Below are 19,575 nucleotides of genomic sequence, written 5' to 3' on the forward strand. Positions count from 1 at the left end.
CTTAACCTTTCTGGATTGTTTCCTTGACGTTATGATGTCTGTTCACTCGTCTTCTGTGCCAAAGCATGCAGCCGCAATATAACTGTTTAGCTTAACTTTTTCCGTGCGCTCTCGTTTCTTGGTCGATAAATTCTACTTACATGCATACATGTGTTGCAGAAACATGTGATTGATGTGAGCGCCTGGCATTTAAAATATAATACCTACCGTATATAGCTTCCCAGCAGCCTTTTATTTATTGCTCACATCGACATTGCCATGACGACTGCGATTCAAAACATTTTGCAGCTAGAGCAAACGTAGCGTCTTTCACATAAACAAAATGGGAATTCAGCGGGACGTGAGGCACAAAGGCCTGTTACGGCGCGCTGGGAGTGGTTGCATCAGGCGGTTCGAAGTGCTTTAGCTCTTCTGACACCCTGTGTTTTAAATGCATCTCAGCGCCAGCAACCACAGTATGTCCTCCAGGGCTATTGTTGTTTTAGACATCTGTGTTTGAACAGCAGCCCTGTATTTTAAAAATCTCCTCTTTCTCCGGGAGTCGCTACAGGCCCGCGTCACGTTGACATCCCTCATCTGGCAGCTGTGGATGAATCCCTCCCTTCTTCCTTCAGATCCCGTCTTTTGTTGAGCGTTTCGAGGTGCGTCTCAGTAAGTTAGAGCATCACTGAAAAGTATGCCCAGTGGACTCCAGCTTTTTTAGTGATGTCTTTTTTGTGTTTTGCCTTCCTTCTCCAGAGTGTCATTGACAGACTGCTGATCAACTGTCTGGTCAGCAGTTTTCCCTTTGATTGTAAAGCCCGGCAGTCTACAGCCTACAGCTGTGAAGCCACAAGTGGCTCATTAGATGTTCCTCAGCAGCTCGAGCATTTGCCCAAAGGCATAAAATACCAAGGAATGTTTTTTTATTTTTTTATTTAACATTTTAATGCAATATTTGTGTAGAATTTTCATATTATTTTTTTCAAAACGCATTATAATAGATTGCAAATGCAATTCTTTAATGTTGACTTTAACAAATATGGATCACTTAGATTTAAAAAAAAAAGATCAGTTTATCTTTTGGTAAATGCTCTTCATTTTAATACCTAAGAACAAATTGTGTCTCTGTAAATTAAATGTATAAAAAAAGCTCACAGTTGTGTCCTATTGTTGATGTTTTTATCAGAAATCTGTATAATCTTATTAAAAAAAAAAACAAAAAAAACATGTTGCCTTTATGGGTTTAAACAAATCATTTAGTTGAGCCAAGGACCAAAATGCTAAAGGTTCTTGACCGCTGCTATACAGCTTTGGCAAATTGATGACAGAGGAAGTTATTTAAATCAAAATTACATTTGTGACATAAGATTTTTAGAAACTTTAATTAATTTATCGTTTTTAAAAGGGTCTAAGACATAATCATTAAAATGTTAGTAAATGCTTAGAATGCGTCACTGTCTGTCCTGAATCTACACATTTTCTTTTGCTGTCATCTGTATCTTTTCAGGAAACGTTGGACTCCATCACTCAATAAGGCATCTTATGTGGAAATAGTGGCAGGTAACAAAATGGGCTTCCTGTTTATCGCAGGTTTGATCACAGATCATATAGCTGTCACGGCTCCAGTTTTTCTGAATGCAAAACACCCGAGTACAGCTGCTGGGCACGGATTGGCTCTCTGTTGGAGACACCTGACCCAACCAAAACATGGGAGCTCATATGTTGAGCCATCAATTATGCATGACCTCTGTGGCGTCAGGTTTGCTGTAAAAGGGGAGCTCTTTAAGCCTTTTTTTTTTTTCTTCTTCTTCTGGTCACTCTAGTCACCCTGTGACTCTGATAGCGCTCTGTTTTTTGCCCACAGCAAAGGTCAAACTTTATTGGCCATGTAATCTAGAGACACTACTGAGACCTACAGCAGAGAACTGAGTCGGTTAGCATTTAAATCAAATCGGAGAGGATCCTTCATCCATAAGTTATGGCTGTTTCCCAAGAAATATCATACATTTCTTTGAACAGTTGAAAAATAGTTTTTCCTGCAATGTGACTTCTGCAGGTGTTGCATAAACCCCCAAGGAAAGACAAAATAATAAAAAAAAACTTGTTATACAGTAGTGGCTACATGTCCGTGCAGGATGTGGTTTGCTGGTCGCTGCAGTCACACTGTACCTACAACACTGACATTCCGTGGCAGCTGGCTTTGTTGTTGATCCGGTTTTTAAAAAGCAACAGCAGCACATGTACTCAGTTGGAGAGTCTGAGCGACGAGTCAGACGACGGGACTGCCAGTACCGACAGTCCTCCTGCTGCCTCTCAGAGACCCATCTGTACCCAGGCCAGAGTCTACTCAGCTGTTATTGAGCTTATCTGGTGAGCTGATTGGGTAGCTGGGAGGACTAAAGGGGGGGTTGGGTTGAATTGGCTTGAACTGGTGTCCATTTCAAAGATAGTCCAGGTCAGCTGTGATCGTTTAGCTCCTGAGCTCTTATCCCTCTGCTATTGTGTAACAGAGTTTCCGGCAGCTGTGAGAACAGAGAGGGTACATTTATTGGACATGAATGGATGTGTATTTATTGCTCTTCTCTGATTTAGTTCTGTTTATAATCTGTGTTGCCTTATTGTAATTTCTACTCTTCAAAATTAATATTTCGCCAGGAATCTCTGTTTTCAGTCATGAAACAGAGGAACCTTTGCATTTATTTTAACGTAACTATTATTGAGATGTAAAAAACATAAAATAAATGGTTAGATAGAAAAACTGAGAATAAATGCAGGAACACTTTACATAAATAACAACATAATTGAGAAGTTATTTCTGCAATTCAGTTTAGATATTGAAATTATTTTATTATATTGGTAACTTAAAATGCTTTTGTACATTTAGATGATTATGGTTTACAGGCAATTCAGTTTATTTTTTTAAAGAAAATTCGATAAAACGATTTTGACCATTTAAATGTAGTCATAACAAAGTATGTCCTAGTTCTGCAAGACAGTCTACTTCCCTTTTCTCAGTGGCCCAGTAAGATTCTTCCAACATTGTTTCTAGTGGCTTAACACAATAAATATGATGGCTGTGGCCCATGTTGTAGATGCATCCGTGTGAAGTCTCTTGATAGACTGACTCAAACTTCAAATCCACGTCTTGTTAATATCTTTCAAACTTTGTACTTTGCTTGACAAACTTTTCAAAGTTGCAGCCGTACCTGTTGGTTACGCTTGCTTCTACTTCCAAAATATTTACCTTCCACCAAACTTTTCAATAGCAACTTGGATACAGTCTGAATAACCAGTTTCTGTTGCAACTGCCTTTTATGACATGCCAGGCGAAGGATCTCAATGACTGTCTGCTGGACATCTTTCAAGCAGTCATTTCCACATCCCCATTGTGTAGGACATGGCCTCAATTTAATATTTTTAAATTAAAAACAATCTGTTGTCAATTAGTGCTAAATACTTTTATTTTTATTTAACTTATCAGCTTGAAACATGGATGTCTTAGGTTGGGGGAACAAAGTCTGTTTTTTTATCCTTAGAAAGCAGACCTGGAAGATTCTAACAAATATCATATTTCAATCATCTTAACCTTATGATGACAAGGTTTCCCCCAGAAAACTTGCTAAGCCTGGTCGTTGGGCACTAAGGCAGTCATTCATGCAGGGGCCCATTGTGTTTTTGAGTTAAACAATGTTTAAAGTTAACAGGAAATTTGAAAATATCACTTGATAGTTATCTCAAAGATTAACAAACTATAAAGTCTTAAAAAATGCAAACATTAAAAAAAAAAAATAAATATATAAGCAATGCTTAGCCTGGTGGTGGCACAAGTAAAGTCTGGTGGCCCGCCAGGCTTATAATACACTGGGGGAAACCCTGGATAAAATTTTGAGGGGTGGAATTAAGAAAAGTGGAAGTGATGTACCCTGACAGTTTATTGTGAACACACAGGGTCATACATGTTGTTTTCAAACATCCACAGGACTGTTTGTTTTCAAAGACATAAATTAAGTAAGTAGGACTGGCTAGAATTGATGCAACCTAATTTAAGTTGGAATTCGATAACTCTCCCCCTCAAACTCCAGTGTTTTGTCTCGCTGTTTATGTGGTGCAGCTTCAACATCGTAAACTCTGGGGGACAGTAATGCATTGACTGTACTGCCAAACTCCTAACTTTATGTGAGATCATAGAATTCTTTTGATCTCTCTTTAGATTGTCTCTCAGTCCAACTCGGAAGCAAAAAAAAAGAAAAAAGAAATCCAGTGTAAACATAAAGAATATGTGGACTGAAACCCTATCTGATCTGCAGGCAGCTCTGCCTTGTGACTTCTTCACTATGTCGAGGCAAATCAAGCAATATATTCCTGAACAGCGAGAACAAACGGCCTCATCCTGCTCAACTCCGATCTGAGTCTGACAAAGACAGAAGGGAGGATTAATGATCCCTCTGCTGATGCACATGCAGTGTCATGAGTTGGAACATAATGTTCAATACGTTGCTTATGCTTTAGGGTAAAACTTAAATCGAAAGTCAAGCAGAGGGCGAAGGTGTGTCTGCACTGTGGATTGCTTCACATAACGTTGATGTGTTCAAGATGTAGAAGAAATCCTCTGAGGTATGGGAACGGTCTGCTGCGTAAGATGTCAACTGGGGCAAGTCTTGAACACCTGTGCAACATTCCAAAGGTAGGACTAATCAGGGTCATGTACACCTGAGCCAAACTGAATATTTATTAGTTATTAAAGCTGACTGGGTCACGTAAAGGGTACGAGACTTAACAGGAGCTCTCACTGTTTCCAACAAATCAAAGCGGTGTGGGAAATGAGTGTAATAATACCCATCAATTATTTTATTAGGATTTTATGTAACAGGTCTATGCAAAGAAATACTTGGTTGTGAAGAGTCTCTCTGCTGGGTTTGTACAAACGGCTATTCTTGCCCATTCTCCTTTGGGGGGGGGGGGGGGGGGTGGAAGAGAGGTTTTATGTCTGATTGGATGAAGAGTGTTGGTGAATGTCAGTTTTCAAAGATTAGGATTCTCTATTGTACTTAAGTCTGTACTTTGATTGGACCACTCTAGCACATAAGCTTTGATCAAGGCCTGATCATTGGGTTGTTGTCCTGCTAGAAGGTAACGCTTTGCCCTGGAGCTGGATCTTCTGTTGCCTAGAACAAGTATTTTTCTACAACTGTCCTGCTGAAGAAAGGCATTTTCTCTCCCATGTGTCATGGTGGAGATTGTTTGTCAGGATATGTTGGTGTAAATTTCTTACCACACAATGTTTTGTATGTAGACCAAGAGATTTCTGTTTGAACTGGGCTCAATTTTTGCTGCTCTGGCCTTGTTTGTTCCAGCTGTGGTTTGAACATTGTTTCTCAGGTTCTGGTGAGGAGTTGTTTAATTGCCATCAATTCGCTGACTTATAAAGATCAACACATCTCTTGACCATTTCAAGGTATTTTCTCTGGTCTTTCTCTTTTTGTACGACTGGTGAGGAAAACTAAATATTCCCAAACACTTGAGTCAAACTAATAAGTAAAGTTTGCATTTGCTTGAGTTACATTTGGTTCTTAGAAAGTGTTGTGGCACTACATCAAACTCTTGTTATAGTGGATGACCAGCTTTTGTATGATTCCACTGGTAATTTGTCTTTGATGAATTCCAAGTGTTTTGGGTAGGAACGCCTCCTTGCCCCCCTCACAACCACCCTAATCTTTAGCTCCCACCCCAGACTTTCTATCAGTATCATGTCACGACTGTAGCTAGACCACTCCAAAGGTTAATAATATTTCCAGTCAGAAGATACATCCATCCACACATACACACGCGCACGCACACACACAGAGTGTTATGTCTGACACACCATTCTCAAAAACACCGCCTGATACCAGAAAGCTTAAAGAAACACTAATAGAACTAGCAAGGATGTGCTATCTTGGCTTTTACCCACAGTGGGTCCAATTCTTTTTCTTTTTAAAATATTTTTTATTTCACTTTAACTCAGATGTTTCCTTTTGTAACCCTTCAGTATATTCTCTTCGCGCGTTCATTGAGTTCAACAACATGCTTAGTTGTGTTCCTCATTCCTGTTTGTTGAGTGTAATTGTATTTGCAGAGGCCACGATGGCGTGAGGAAACGTGAAAGGGGGTAGCCTTGAAGAGCATTTTCTCTCTCCACTGCACTTGTTTATGTGGTTGGAATTCAAAATGTACGAAAGGACAGTAGAAAAAAATCCGGAGGAAACAAAGATGCATGAAATTGGGCTTTTGAGTGTATTTGCATGGACACTAGAGTTTTCCCTCAGCGTTCCAAGGTTGATAAGCAGCTGTTGTTGGATATGCTGTTTCTCTAACACAGGGGATGTGGACATTTTGAGCTGTTCTGGTTAGTATGTTGTTGAGAAATATTGTTTAAAGATTGTATTTATTCCCCTGTTGATACTGTATTGACCAGACAAGATGGATCGTCTCGTTTTATCAAAAATGGAACCAACTTCCACTTTCTTCTGGCTTTAATCTTTCTGTATTTTACAAATGAACCTGCACGGGCTCTTTTGATTCTGTCTGCTGTTTTAACACAATAGAAAAAAAGTCAGAACTGATGCAGAACAGAAATACAGAACTGATCAATGGGGTTTCTAAAACAATGAGTGGAGTAATGTCAAATCTCTGTCTGTCAAAGCCATGTATCAATTATACGCTACCAGAGAAAGCAGTTAACTTCCCCCGTCCTTAAATCCAGGTGCAGCCTGTTCTTTCTTACCCCAGGTGTGGTCGTATGCATGAAGGAATCTTCTGACCATGCTGTAGTGAAATCTTGCTGCATCTGACTAGTCATGCCTCCCACCCACTCATCATGTATCTTTTCCAAAGGCACTAAGTAAAGAGCTTGCTGGCTCCTGCAGCATTCTGGGTTATGTTAATGATATGGCTGTACAAAGGCACTGCCTGCTTTAATTATGGAACAGTGTTAGGCTCCTGGCTCCTGGCTCCTGCTCCCCTTTCCGTTTCTTTGATATTCCTTCATTTTCTGTCTCAGATTCCTTTTGCTACTTCCCTAATGTGAGGTTTTTGATTTCCCCTCCTCTGCTCAGGGAGAAGGGGTGGTCTAATCCACTGAATCACATATGTCACTTACCCGAGGTAGCAATGAATAGGTCCTAGATTACCAGTGGACACTAATCGCATTTGGCCTCCGGGACGGTTGTTCCTGTTTGATTTGAGGCCTGATTTTTATCCAGCTGTTGTCAGGCAACTGTTCTGCTTCCTCATCAGTATTTCTTACGAGATTCTGTGAAATATGTCTTCCGTACAAGACGCAGACGGTGATCGCACTTCCAAATGTTACTCTGCGCAGAAATATTGGTTATTTCTGTGGCCCCTATTCTGAAGTCAAGTAGGGTTAGGGCAAAATAGTTCTAAATATCTTTAAGGAACAAAAATAAATAGGTTACAATGGACCCCTGTCTTTTCAGTATTCACAGATTTTTCTGTGGGAGGAGACTGAAAATTATTTCTGGAAAAACTGCCTATTCATCAGAATTCTAAAGAAAATGGAGCTTGAGAAGCTAAAATTCCTCGTCACAGTCATATTTAAAACACTACTGACTGGAATTTGCAAAGTAGTCAATTTAGGAGTGGCATTTTTTTTTCTTTTCTTGATGCTGATTGGCTGTTCCCTCAAGAGCATCTATAAGAAAGACCATGGTCGTCAGCTTCTGTGGTAGCGCTACAGAAGCTGCACATTAATACATATAAGGAATGCTTGGTGCTTTAGGCATTAAAATAAACAGTCAAAATGTTTTTTTTTTTTTAGACGAGGCTCCCAAGTATTTGCTAACTAGCTATTTGCAGATCGTTGTGGTCTCAATCACCCACAAATGCATAGAGGTCCAATGTATTTTGATTCTCTTTAAAAAAAAAAAAACAACCAAACAACAAAAAAAACAGTTTGACTATATCTAAGAATTTTTAGCACATCTGTTAACGTGTTCAAAATCTGAATCAGTCCTATGCTTTGGGCTCATGACAGACGTGGAATTTTGATGAGTCTTGCACTGATAATAATGAATCAGTGTGTTTTTTTTCTCTGTCTGTTTCAATCATTTATTGTTTGTGATTCAAATGCAAATCACTTCAAGCTGCATTTGAATGAATGGTGCAGTATAAACACATGCGCTTGTTCTTCCTCTGATTATTGAGCTCAGTCACATCTCACTTTACGTTAAGAAACATTTTATTCTCATTTGTGAGTAGTTTTTATGTGCTTCTTTTGCGTTGGTAAGAGCATGAGTAGTTCTAGGAGATATTAACTATGCACTTACAGGTTCATCAGAGCCGTATATATTTTTGAGGACTTCTACAGTTTGAATGTTCTGGCTCTTTTTTTTTTTTTTTTTGCCTTCCTTGTTGCTTTCTCTTTATCCAACCCATCCTCTATGCAAATATAGTATGGTGGGCACAGAGGCTCTACTATTTGCAGCTGGGCCAACAGTAAATTTTCCTTCTGACAAGCCTCGTATCATTGTCTTCTCCTTGTGTGTCATGACCTAAGGATTACCCGCCCCCTCCTCCTGTCTCCTTGAACCGTGCATAGTGTGGGCTCCCGTCAACAAGGCCTTGTGTCCTCCACTCTTTGCCGTTTCTCCTATCCTATCTCTCCATCCTGCCGTCCCCCTCATCTCTCATCAGTCCTTCTCCTAGAGAGCACTGTGAGTTTTATGACTGCTCATGTGGTGAACCCAGCCCCACAAGGAAGACCAAACAACCGACCTTGAATTGATGCTGTGAACGCACCGACATCCCCATACAACCCCATCCACAACCTGAAAAATACTGACACACTGCAAGCCTGAAGGACACCTGCTGTAGCTTCTGTCTTTGAGGGTCAGAGTGCAGGAGACAAAGATGTTCATTCCCCAGATAAAAATTTCCGGGTTTTTTTTTTTTTTTTTTTTTTTTTTTTTGTGACCATGATTAATAAAATCAAAACCTGTTCCACCATTAACGCAGCAACTTTTTCTTAGGAGTCCATCTGCATCCAACATCCTTTACTAGTTAATATTTGTGCTATTATCTTTCCCAAATCTATCTGATTCTGAAGGTCTCTTCATCTTGGTGTTCTTCATGTTCAGCTTCCTAACAGACACTGTGAGGATCTGGTTTCTAAGCTGTCTGGTATTTACAACTGCTCATCACTTTGTGCCCAGCACATCTTCCGGTGATGTGGTGTGTTGCTTTATGCCAGACTAACCTTGCGGAGCTGTTGCCAAAGGTTTCATTTGGCAACAATATTGTTGACGGAAGCTGTAATTACAGGATTGATTATTTTTGACTGAAATTTCATCATGCTTTTTCTTCTTTACTTGGTGTACCTAGATGAGTTTGAACATCTGAGCCATTAAAACATACATCAGGTGTGGCCATTCAGGGAAGTGGGACTCCATCCAAATGGCTAGATACATTATTGATATGCAGAGCAGGAGTACCTAACAGTTAAGACGTTGCTTCCAAGCACCTCTTTGGCTTTACAATATTGCACACACTGACATTGCAAAGATGATTGTGATTTGATACAGTGGCCAGCTCTAACCGCAACACATGCTTCCCACAATGTTTGAAGGAATTTTAGCCAGGCCCGAGTGGGATGTTTAGAAGAATCCGCTTCTATTTTACCTCTCTACTCCTCAGAATACAACCTTCAGCTCCTTTAGCGTTCCTCCCAGGCTCTTGGCTGCCTCCCTAACCGTTTTCTATCTTGTACGCTGGGTGCAGACTCTCAATCATTCAGGAAATGACGGTCCTAAGTGCTTCAAGAAGAAGGCAGCTGGACCTCCTCTCTTGTTTCTTGAAGATGTTTCACCTCTCCTCTAAAAAGCTTCTTAAGTTCTTGAACATGGTTGGGAAAAAAAAAAAAAAACGGGCACAGAACAAACACTAATGGGGTCATTAAGGTCACTAATGGGGCAATCAGGACACATGAGTCACTGGGTCTACCCTCTATTCAGCTCAATTGATTTATTATCAGTAATGCAGACCAGTCGCTTTCATTTTTGACTGTCTTTTCTGTGCCGTGTGGTATAAAAATGCTGTAGATTGTTTTGTACACTTCCTCTGCCTGATACCTTTTAAGCACTTGGCACCTCACTACAAAGAATGGTTTTAGTTAAAGGATTCGAGTGAGTCGAGCTTTATTTAAAACCATTTGCTGTAATGATGTTAAATGGGAAGATAAAATGACTAAATCTCCCTTCAAACAGAACTTAAACTTTGAAAATAAATGACAGATCTTGAACTCATTTATGAAACATGGCTTTTTAACTGAGGTGATAGCACATTTTATATCCATATATTTAAAGTTTTTATTTTTTTTAGGATCAGTTTGTGGTTAAAAAAAAAAACAACAACCGTTGCACAGTATCAGAATCAAACGTGTATATTTTTTGTACTTCGATAATCCCGTTGCTTGAGAATAAAATGTGTCTAATCTGGAATTCATTCAGGGATTGTTTTCAGCTGTGAACATTTACGGCTTACTGAAGAGCTCTCATTAGATTTGCTTGTTAAAATCATGGAATTCACTATTTATTCTTCATGGTTAATTGTTGCTTTATAGTCTCCCTCAACATCCTTTCCCAACCCAATTTTGAATCGGCTCATCTGCACTCTCTGTACAGGCTAGCAGAGCAATGCGGCAATCACATTAACAACTGCTGGACCTTTTATGAGAATCAATGTTATTACATTAAATATTGATATTTAATGAGTACAAGCTTGATGCTGTTTTGTCTCTGTGCTGTTTGGTTGCTGACAATAGGTCTTCTGCCAAAATGAAATAAGATATTTGCAGTAAGTGGGGAAATGAATGGGCTGCTCATTGTGGACACAGGGGGTTAGTCAGGGGATGACCAATGGCCTTGCCCTTTTACTTGCTCCTCTTTGTACGAATTACAGCAGCAGTGTGGTGTCGCTTGGAGATAATCAGGTGCAAAAGAAGCGCAGACAGAGGCCTTCAGTCTGTCTGGACTGCCCACTTTGGTGTCTCTTTTACCCTTCCTTTCTCTTTACGATCTTCTATAGATTCTTTGTGGGTTTTAGGCTCGTCAGGTTTGCAGTCACAGCACGTTAGCTTAAGCAGCTATTCTTATTGGGCAGCAGTGCCGAGTAAAATGAAATCTGCGTCGCAGGAGAACACAGTGAACACCATGACGCATAACTCCCCAAATTACCACTGACTGTGGAAATGTCACACTGGACCTCAAACAACTTCAACCAGTTTAGCACTTTCTCTTCGTAGCCCAGTTAAGATGCATCTGACAGTCTCTGGTTCAGGAATGACTTGGGAAAGGGACAGACCACGTCCTGTACATGTCTGTGTGTTGTGATTGTGGAAGCTCTGACTACAGCTGGAGTCCGCCTCCCTGCACCTCCACGAACAATCCTGCGCTTTTGCACATTTTTGCCCACACTTCTCCCTTTCAGTCCACTTTCCAACTTAAGTAGCGACGACCTTTTGCAGTTTACCCCTTTATTCAAAGGGCATCACTGACTGTAGGACAAGTGTAAAGTCACAAATGTTTCCATGATTGTCTGTGCCCAAGTTCTTGTTTTGTTTTTATTTGTGTTGATGATCCTTGGCTTTTCTCCTCAGAGCAGTATTTATGCAAGGCAGTTTTTCTTAACACTGTTTGCCAGTTTTCTTAAAAACGACACCGTATCTCTGCAGGACGTGTATGAGTAATGTCATGTTTTTATGTTAACACTTTGCACTGCTAGAGCTGGAGCTCTTTATTACTTGCAGTGATTAGTTTTGCATGACTCAGTCTGCCATGTGAGGGGTTCTTCCCTCCCCACCAAAGGCAGGACAGCGAAGCAGCATCTGATATTTTCCATCCGCCATCATTCATAGCTCTGACAGGCAGCCGAATTCCCCTCGGCCATCCCAGGCTGCAGTTCAAAGCTTTGCATTTGCCACTAGAGACGGGCTGTAGTGGTGAACTTGGGGCCCACTGTCAGAATTTACCCTCAAGATGTTTTCAGTTGAGTGTCCTGTGAAGAGGCAAGAATCTTTCTGCTTCTGTTTTAGACTTTCCTAAGCACTCACAAGCGGTGTTTTTACTCTTCCTCTCCGCAGACACTTGGAGAAAGAGGAAGAAGCACAAAGCCTTCAAAACAGCCCACAGCCATCAAAGTCGCGTCGCTAGGAGCACAGAGCATTTGAGCTTCTATAAGTTTTTCTCTGGTGAATCAGCTACGCTATGAGATTTTTCTAAATCAAGGAGGCTTTTCAGTGGGGGGGAAGAAAAAGGAAAAAGGGGGAAGGGAAAAAGTCTTTAAGTTGCTTAAGAGCCTCTGAAATAACATCCCATAATTTCCCTAAATTAGAGCTTACAGCCAGACCTTAAACACCATAAACTGTACTTACAGGGCAGCTTTTATGGTGCTCAGTTTGAAAGTGTAAGCATGTGGTGATGTTGGGACTCGGAGGGCAGGCGTTGGGGAGATTAACATCAAACAATCAGTCACGGTGAGCACAAGACTCAGTCTTTTATCGCAACGCCCCAGTCTCAAATTTCTGCTGTGATTTCAGGCTGGTATAGATAATTTAGAGCTATTGGATAATTAAACGTCCCTGTTAGGAAACTACTTTCTGGCATTAAGCGTTTGAGTCAGATGAAAGCCCTGCGAAGAACATGAGACCCATATTCTGCAAACCTTGCTGTGTAGTACCAGGACTGTGCATAACCTCTCATCTCCATATTATTTACTTGTGGTACTTGCGGTTGCTTTAACAGGAAGTTTGACTTTTTCTCCTCGCACATGTGATTGTCAACACGTTGTTCCTCCCGAGAGAGCTCAAATTGTCAGCCAATATGACTAGGGAAACACCGATATGAAAGTTTGGACTGATATCGATATTCACTCAGGTTGCCACAACAGAGAGTTAAATGTCAGAAGATGCCAACAGGAAGCTAAATGCGTTACAAAAAAGTCACTCAGTTCCCATTTAAAATTTTATCTATTATGGAATATGCATACTATCTACTAGTTTTGTGAATTGCTTTTTTTATATATACAGTAATGCAGGCCTTCATTTGCTAATTATAGCATTGAAAGACTGTTTGAAATGCCCACTTGACACTGATATTGTGTGTTTGTTTTGAAACAATATTGAACCCGGTTTATCTCCAGTTATTTTGTTGTAAAACTGTAGGAATAAATGATTTATCTATTACTGATTTGTTTTTACTTTTTCTGAAATTATCTTACAGAAAAAAAAAATGCGCTTATGGTGCACTTTACCATTTTCAGGTGTGCAAAACAGAAGCTGGTGGTCTGTCTTGTTTATAATAAGGAAATCTGTTTATTATTTTTAGTTGAGTTTTATCCAGAGACACCTTTGTCCTGTAATCTGAAGAACTCTTCTGTATTTGTCGGTTTTTAGTGACGTGCTGAGAGACAGGCCTGTGATTTTGGTCTGTTTTTTGGAGAATCATCGTTTCATTTCACCATGAAACATTTGTAGTGAAGACAACAATTACATTTTCAGTTTATCCAAGCCATCATCTGTAGGATGAATTAGAATAGAGAGAATATCATCCAAAATCAGTGTTTGATCTCACAAATGCACCTCAGGAAGAATAGTCCCAAAGACACACTCCATAATCTTTCCCAGGACATATGAAGCTGTCAGAGAGGTAAAGATTGAGTCATCCCATTAAATGCTATGGATTAAGAGTGGAATGTTGCTCACATTCATGCTATAAAAACAGACAAGCGATACTTTTGGCATTATGATGCAACTGGTCTCCCTTTGCTGCAGGCATTTTAAAGTTTTACAGGCAATGTTTCAGTGCTTGGATGTACAAAACCTGCTTCTTCTTCCCCTTCCACATGGCTTTGGATTTCAGTCGGTTAGTTCTTTATCACCAGTCAGCATTAGTGGAAGTGAAAGTCCATTCTGCTGGCTATCTAAATTATTGGTTGCCATTTATGTTTTTTCCACACACTTTTTCTTTTGCAACTTCAGTGTTGCAAACATCAAGGTTTGGTCGATGATTTCATGCATTGTGCAGCTCTACTACTATACAAAACCATTTATAATATGACTATGTATACTCTGTTTTGTTCAGTATGTTTGGACATTTTGTTGTCCCTTTTAATGTTAATTAATTAATGTTAATTCTTAAAGAACCAAAGGAACTAAGAAGGACTAAGTCTGTCTTCCATGACTTAAGCGATAAAACCTTGCACGATTCACAATTTTCTGAAACGTATCTGTTTTTAACTCCGTAACATCTACGGTCAATGCCGCAAGCCCCTGAGTTAGTTTTTGGTAGGTTAAATATTTCTAACCAAGAACATTTTTTAATGATCTTCATCTGTAGCTTAGAGACACTTTATGTGAGGAAATCGGTAAAGTGCCCTTTAGAGCAAGTCTGATCAGGATACATCATGTTACATCACGTTATTCTTTAGCTGCTGACAGGCTAAGATATAGGAAACCCTTTGTTGATTCGCCACACCCTGTCGGGTCAAAGTGAGCACCATCTTGGGTATTCATATCGGGCTTTTGACAACCCAGCATTGGTTAACCACCTGTCAGATTTACACCACTGCAGCTCAGGGAATCAACGATTCAGCCCCCATTCTCCCTCTCGGCCTTTTCTCTTCCCCTCCTTTCAGATCAGTAAATAATAAGCTTTGGCTTGTGCAGGGGAGCATCATACTGACAGCTTCTTTATTGTTTGCACAGTTTACTTCACACCAAGCCGCCTCCCTCCTTGTACCCTTTCTTTGCTCTTTCTTCTCCCGTGCCCACACATGGGAAGAGCTCTCCGGCTAATTAGAGACTTTGCCAGTGGAATTCCAGAAGACAAAAGAAGCCATTCAGGTCAGGATGCTGCTGAAAAGGCTGCGCTTGGCAGAGGCTTCTCTTTGAAACTCGCCCTCTTGTGAAGACACCCAAGCCACTTGACTTAAAGGAGCAGCTCTGCCCTCGTTTTTCTATATATATATTATTTTTTTTGTTTGTTTTCCACTCCATCATCTTTGGCCACCTTACACTGTGGGAAGACAGGTGGGATTTGACTGCTGTCACGCACTTCCAGCACAGGGTTGTGATGGTTCAGTCCTGTCGTGTTGATTTTATGGAGCTGATCTGCTGCCTCCGTGGCACATCTGACCCATATTCTTTAATGCACTTGTCTTGTCTAACTGCTGGCTCATCCGAGCTTGTAGAAATCCCTGTTTGCTGCGTCGCTGTTCATCCGCCTGCCAACTACGCTTGCAGACTCAGGAATCCTTTGAGTAAACTGATCCAGTGACCCTCAACCTGATCAATTAGACAAATTAGTCGTGTTTAGTGGCTCTGGCTCTTTCTCACACTTCCATCTATTGAATTATCCACCCATCCGGCATTTCCTCAGAAACATTAATTCTTTGGCCCTTAGCTCTTGGCTGTTTTCTTCTAATAAAAATCTCCGAGAATGCATTTAGTGTGGGGAGGTTATGGATTTTTTATTTATTTATTATTTTCCAGTTTTCTGAATTACTGTACAGCAATGGTTTATTGCTAACCTTGGCCCGCTGATTGATCCCCCTTTGGTAAGGCTCCTATGCTTTTATGTCATCATAACCATAAATATCAGTGTGTTTTATTGGGATTTTGTGACACACCCGTACAAAGTAGTGCCCAGTGGAAGGGAAAGGAGACATTTTAAAAATGTTCAAAAGGAGGGAAATTTCAATCGGGTGTCATACATTGTCATGCAGCTGCCACCACCATGCTTCATTGTGGGGATTGTATGTTCAGACTGATCTGCAGCTTTGCAGGCCAAAAAAAGAGAGAAAACTTTCTGGTAGATTTGAATGTAATATGTGTGTGTTTGAGAATAAATCTGCATTTCCTCTTCAGCGGTCTGTGAATCAGATAGTAAAATCTCTGATAAAACCATTGGGGCCAGACAAACACAAGCCAATAACTAATCTTTTTTTTTTTTTTTTTTGCATTTGTTCGTTTGATAAATTTGAACAAAAAAAAGCACATCTTTGTTATGTTGCTGTATAAGTAGTCTGTTCTTGGTTGTATGCAATGTTAGTTTTTCTGCACACTTAATATTTTGCATGTTGGCCGAGAAGTTTAATTTTTACATGTTTGGCATTTGATCCTGTTTAGATTCCCGGTCATGCTTTAAACTTCTCCACAACTTCATTCCTGACCTGTCAGCAGTGTTCCTTAACCTTCATGTTACTGTTAGATTTCTAATGTTCCCTATCAAATGCATTCGGTCTTCACAGAACAGCTGAATTTAGAACAAAATTAAATGCTACGCCAGTAGAATCATGAACCAGGCAACTTCTGAAGGCGACTGACTGAATTTAGAGGTGTCGGATGAAAAAGTCTAAACAGAAACGTAATTATCCTCTACCTTGTGTTGCTCTATCAGTCAAAATCCTAATAAAATACACTGTAGTTTGTGGCTGTAACATGATAAAGTGCGGGAAACGTTCAATACCCGTTCCATACTATGCAAACCACTATCTCTGATTAAGCTGGAAGATTGTGGTGTGTTTTTTAATGTAATTTCTGCAGACTTGAACTAAACTGCATACACACTCAGTCCTTAATACACACACACACACACACACACACACACACACACACACACACACACACACACACACACACACACACACACACACACACACACGGGGAGAAACCCATCCCTTCCTTTAAGCATTTCCTGTCTGAGTGGATCATGAAGACATGAACAGCTTCCTTCTTCCTCTACCATTGTGAAGCACTTTCAGATTCAGGCGCTATGCTTTCCTTCCTCTTTCTCACTCTCACAGTTCTGTCTCATATTTTGCGACGATTCATTTTTCGTGTTTCCCCTCTCACTCTTGTTCTCGTTTTTCACTATTGTATACAAAACAGCTGCTTTGTGTGACAAATGACCTTGTTGTTGAACCCGTGATGAAACGCATCAGCTGCGCTGATGATTTGGTTGACAGGATGTTGAATCTAAAGCGTTTGTGCTTTACTTGATGGCTCCAACTAGAGGCCTGTTGTGTATATTTGCTCCCCTGCCGATTTTTGCAATTTTTTATTTATTTATTGCATTCTTAATCTAAATGCACAGCTAACAGTGATGCACGGTGACTTCCTTTCTCTCGGTTTCTGACAGATTTGCTTGATGCTTCCTGTGGTTCAGAGTAAACACATGCTGTGCTACAGGGACCAGTTAAATTCCTTCACATTTGGAATTCAGTGGGCTGGTTTTACCTCCGCTAAACATACATGTATATTTTTTCTTTACCCTTGACGTAAGAATGATGTTATCTGTTGTTTGCAGTATTAGTTACCTAGAGAGAGAGGGGGATACACAATTGTTAAGTGTGCAGGTATGAACTGCAGTGTTTCAGACTCAGAAATAAAAGTGGAAAGTGGGCAGGAAATGGTGAAGGGGTGGATTGACCTGGTGCTGCCAACAGCTTCAATCAGCGTCGGTATGTGAAAGCAGACGTTAGAAGTACTAAAGTTATCGTGCCTAATGAATACTAAAAAATTGCCTTGACATGGCTGTCTTAAAAATGTCAATTAGTCTACTTTTCATCCCCAGAATCAGAACCAAACACGGAGAGGCAGCATTCAAATTGTACGCTCGTCTAATCGGAAGAAACTTCCAGAAAGCTGCAAAAATGCTGAAACACTCAGCCGCTGTACATCAAGGGTAAAACCCATTTGCTTAGAGCTGTCTTTGACTAATAACGATAACAATTGGAACATCATAAATTGTGGTCTGTTTCTCAACCTGTCATTATTTCCGTTTACTGCAGTGTTTTTCAGTGCCTGGTCCTCCAGGCACTCTGCCCTGAATATTTTGGGCATTTCCCTGTTTCAGCACACGTCATTTCAATAGATGGCTGATTAACAGGCTTTTGCTGAACTGCAGTCGTCTGACTTGGGTGTGTTACAGCAAAGGAAACATCTAAAACATGCAGGGCAGTGTGCCCTTGAGGAACAGGGTTGGGGAAACACTGCTTTACTGTAACGTTGTTTCATTTTTATTTTAATCATGTAAAAGCACTTTAAGTCACCCTGCTGCTAAAAATGTTCACTACAAATTAGGGCTGTTGTAAACGAATATTTTAGTAATCGAGTAATCTATCGATTATTCTTACGATTAATCGAGTAATCGGATAAAAAAAATTATAAAATGAAATATTGGTAAATCTGGCATAATACCGGTGTTACTATCAGATATCAATATCAGTCCAATTTTTCATATTTGAGCATCCCTAACAGTTGCTTTTTTGTAGTTTAGAAAACTAACCTGTAACAATAATAGCTCACTTTCTAAGTTAACCAGAAGAAAAGTTATAGAAAAATCTGAAATTATATTGAATTTAATAACAAAGAGGCAGGCTCAGAAATATGCTTATAAAAAATGTCTACAATCCAGCTTTTAGTTTATGTATTCATCTTCAGTGAGTTTAATAGATTAATTAAACTCACCTTGCCACCTAACCTGTCACGCTTTGGGTTTGAAAATACGGGAAATGCCGCCTGGAGTGGGAGGAGAGGGCGAATGAACGAACGTAAGATGGGGTGGAGGGGAGGAAATAGACCAGCGGACTGACGAACCGTTAGACCGGGGGACGAACACGGGGGGAAGCAATACGGGATATTTACGACACCTTCACTGGTCACACTCAGAAACTCATCTACCAGCCATGTACGATGCGCTCCGCCACCCGTTTCTTCAGACCGGGATATGAAATTTATTGTGCGGTTCGTCGGTAAAGCTACATTTACACGGTAAGCATCAGCTACTCAGCCGCCCGCCCTGTTCAGGCTATCCGCTCACCTCAGCGCTCTTCCCGCCGTTCGCTTTCAACCAGCAGCCCCGGAGGAGAAATGCTGCCGTACTCCAGGCATTCCCCCAGTCATTTTAAGGATGCTTATTGGTTCCCCAAAAACGATAAAAAGTCGGGCATTATCATCAATCAATAAAATCCCCACGGGCCAATCTTGAAGATTGGACTTTATGCCGCTGAGACTTAGCTTTTGTCAACAACTCAGAGGCGGAAGTGAGAGCTCCGCGCAACGCAAATGAAGTCCCGGCCGGAACACGGTGCGTTAACTAATTAAACATAAATTAACGAAGCTTCGAGGCAGGTAAATTTTCCTCGAGGAATTTTAGTAATCGAGGTACTCGAATCATTCGAGGAATCGTTTCAGCCCTACTACAAATAAAATTGCCTTGCTTCGTCGTTTAGGGAAAAAAACAAAAAACAAATTCGGCTGTTTGGAAACATATAATAGTCTGGAAAAACTCTATGTTCTGGAAATGAAGAGTGCCATCCATCACACTCTTTTAAAAGCAAAGTCGGAAAGCTGCAAGTGGTATGACATGACGTAAATACAAAGTTGTATCTCATCGGAATACAAGCAAGAAATGCTAAAGTAACCATTATTTGGTCTAGGATAACCATATAAATATCGCATGAAAGTTAGATTTCCACGTCGTCGGCGAGAACTGATGGGATAGAATATAGAATTTGAACTTTTTCCCACAACATTGATCA

General features: G+C 40.4%; 1 protein-coding gene across 1 annotated transcript in view; it reads left to right on the plus strand.

Annotated features, from left to right (window-relative positions):
- The window catches only part of LOC106913185 (thyroid hormone receptor alpha), a 130,317-nt gene that overhangs the window by 38,656 nt on the left and 72,086 nt on the right, over window positions 1-19,575 (plus strand). The gene's annotated exons all lie outside the window — the stretch shown is intronic.

This window comes from Poecilia mexicana, unplaced genomic scaffold (assembly GCF_051168715.1).
Source record: "Poecilia mexicana isolate PSO_F unplaced genomic scaffold, ASM5116871v1 scaffold_19, whole genome shotgun sequence".
NCBI lineage: Eukaryota > Metazoa > Chordata > Actinopteri > Cyprinodontiformes > Poeciliidae > Poecilia > Poecilia mexicana.